Below are 3,707 nucleotides of genomic sequence, written 5' to 3' on the forward strand. Positions count from 1 at the left end.
ATGATTATAATTTTTGTACTTTATGTTTTTCTAATCAAAACATTTACACTATAAATTAATCGTATATTTTGAAAGAAAATACCATAAACATCTGAACAATGTGAATACTGTAAAAATATGTCCATTTAGCTATAAAACAGAACATTACGTAACCATTTTTAATAACTCTCTATGTAAAGATGTAACTACATAAAGAGAAAATAATAGCTATATCCCAGCAGGCGATAATGTTTATAAACATTCAAGTCATAAAAAAATACTCACAATATTGGATTTTTCTCCTAAATTTATGCGCTAAAGATGAATCATTATTAAAACATTTTATTTTATATTCTGAAAATAATGTCTGTAATAAATTTCAATCGACTTGAATATCTACACTTTATTGAAAATGTTGTAATTAAAACATGAGAAATAATAAAAATCATGTGCTTTTTTTATGTAATTCTTCTTCAGGTGCTTTTCTGTTCGCCAGGACCTTGGTGATTTCTACACAGTGGAAGCTCGCTAACCCGAACATCCATAAATCGTGCAGCGGGTAGTTCGGATTAGGGACTCGTTCGGATTACTGAGAGTATTGATAAAAGTGAGATATTAAAAAGATATACATATCGGTTTATGAAACTCCTCTTTTTTACATTTTTATTTTTGTCAGTGTGTAAAATAATCCGGGGCTCGTTTCTTGCATGCATCTAAATAAAAAAAGGGTTTCTGCTAAATGAAAGCTTTCTCAATCCAACCATAAATAGCTGTTGTGAACTCAATCATGAAGGGTCATGAGATTGATGATATATGTATGTATGAGTTCCAAAAAATTGAGTAGTATGGATGACAATCATGTTTGGGAATCGTAAACAAGTATTTGGATACACCTAAAATGTTGTCAAATTATAAGCTACATAAAAAAGTTAAATGATGTTTTCAGGCGGGGTTCAATTTAATCCAAAATTCGGACCTTGCATGCAAATAGAAAGAATCTTTACATAATAAGAGCTTTCCCTATTCCAACAAAGATGGCTGTTGTGAACTCACATGCACTATGTCACGAGTTTTTTCAATATATCTAGAAGTATATTTATTTATTTGGCGTTTAATTTGTAGAACTACATCTTAATTTTAAATCATATTGCTGCACATGTTAAAACTGTCACTTAGAATTGTATGGCTACTTAAGGACCGTAATCCATTTGATCTTCATATTTGTTTGATAACGCCCTAACAACGTTAAACAATTATTCCAATTAATTTTTTTAATGTGTTTTTGTGAATAAAATACAACTTAGTAGACTCAAAAAATCTGTGTTTGATTTAAAATTAACACATTAATATATAGAAGTTCCAAAAAATGAGTTATGTGGTTGTCAATCATGGGTAGAATGGTGAATACCTGTAGAATGAAGTTTTTTTAAAAATCAGAGTAGGCAGTAGGTTTTATTATTATTATTTTTAATTATCATCTGTCATAACTCTAACAATGCGTGTTGTATCGCGGAAAAATAACTGAGAAAACTTGTAGTTTTTGAAAAAATATATTTTTAATAATTATCATCATTATCACAGTTTTTAAAAAAAAATTCCATTCTACTAGGGTAGTCACTGCTTATGTGCCTATATAGAATGCAAGCCACTGCCTATGACAGATCATCAGCCTCGTAAATACCCAGACTTATACATTCTAATTCATTTATGATGAGATTTCAAAAAATGTAAACACTATTTTGTTTTTATAAAATTTGCGTAATCTGTCCGCTCGGTCTGGGGTCCTTTTCGTATATTTAAATAAGTTGTTTTCTGCGTAAACAACTCAACCGAATCAAGTAAAAACCTAGAAAACTTGTCTCTATTTTAAGTGTTTAGTATTCCAAGTCGCTAGCTACTCCGGGAATACACTCCCGCTGCGTACTGTGATCAAATTTGTTTTGTTTTTAATTAAATTCAAGCCGATTTCGGTTCACTGTTGGTCCATCGCAGAGCGGAGAGGCTGCTCGTCGGCAATACAAATTTTATAATTCCCCCGATGTTAAAATGAATTTATTTGATAGCATTAGCATATTTATGACATTTAAAAATATATATTTTATCTCTAAATACGCTATTTAAATTACTGTGTCGTAAATTTTTCACAAATTATTCGCCTAATTCTGAAGGTGCTTTAACGCCTACGCGTATTTTTAAGGCGAGCTTTATAGAATGTATTTATACGTTAGTAAGTAGTAATGTAATTAAATATTAATACCACTACTATTACCAGTCGGAATAATCGGCGTGTATGTATGAGAAGATGTATGAATGTGGAAGAGGCTAAAATTTATTTTCATATATTTTTTTTGACATCTCATAAAGATGAAGAAGAATATGGAAGTCTGGGCATTTACGGGGCTGACGACCATCATAGGCTGGTTTAAGTGATCACTTTACACACGTGTAACATTCACAAATTCTACCCATTATTGACAATCACACTACTCGAATTCTTGAAAGTTCTATATATATGAACCAATTTTGAAACATTATTCTTGAATCACTAGAACTTCACTAGAGACATCTATTGGTGAGATGAAAATAATCTTTTTGTTTTTTTTTTTAGATTTTGTGAACAAGTATTTGGACACACTCAAAATGTTGTAAATATTTATTCAATATTACCCAGACTTGGTACCTGAAGTGGTGGGCTGATCACCTTTCTTACCTATATCAACGATCAAGATAACACTACGTTTATATGATGCAGTGTCCTATGCACCATTGGGTTGCGGATAAGGGTTTGAAGAAAAAGAGAAGAAGATATTATTACACATGGAGTATTAAACCAGAGCTTCATTTTGTCTCCTATACTACAGCTCAGGTTGTTTACCGGTATACTTGTATATCATCGTGCATTGCTTTTATCTTGTACTCTGTCTCCTGTCTCCAGGGTATTAGGAAGTAGGAAGAGGTTTCATATGGAAAGAAGGTACACAAAAGAACAACGTAAAACATTCAAAGAGCACGTCTAGATTGAAGCACCCTTCTGTATTCGTTTAGTCTAGCCAAAAGTAATACACTCCGATCTCTACTTGTAGAACAATGCACATCACTTCGACTCCTTAATCTTTACGGACAACGGACAAATTCGTAACTTCTATCTACCAATATATTCTGCACCGATCTGAACTTTCGATACTTGCTCAGTAAAGTATAAAAAAAAAACAAAAACAACACGAAACATTAGATATAAATTTATAGGCTAAGATATTTTAAGGAGATAATCGTATTTACATTCTGAAATCAAAGAAATTGTTCAAATGTGTTTCAAATAATTAAAGTAAATTAAAATATGTTTAATTAAAGTTTCACTTAGATGGATGGTTTTGGATAGATTTGACTACAATGTGACTGCCAAATCAATCAATGAAAATGTCGATTTTAAAAGAAATATTTTTATTTTAAAAAAATTATTAGATTTCAGAATATATATTTCTTCTTAAAATATCTTAATTGATAAACTTTGTTTTCTTAAAATATCGAAATTCAATGAAAATACTTCATATTTCAATAAGATATTCTCTTAAATTTAACTCGAATGTGTTAAATAATCTAATTTTATTTAGAAATGTTCATCCTATTGTAAGAAAAATATATTTTTTTAAATCTGTTTTTTTTTTGCATAATAAAATAACAACTTTGAAGATTTTTGCACATATCGCTCACTCCTTTCAAGAACGTCA

This window comes from Brachycentrus maculatus, unplaced genomic scaffold, assembly GCF_059751285.1.
Source record: "Brachycentrus maculatus isolate JH-2025_06_01 unplaced genomic scaffold, ASM5975128v1 h1tg000125l, whole genome shotgun sequence".
Taxonomy (NCBI): Eukaryota; Metazoa; Arthropoda; class Insecta; order Trichoptera; family Brachycentridae; genus Brachycentrus; species Brachycentrus maculatus.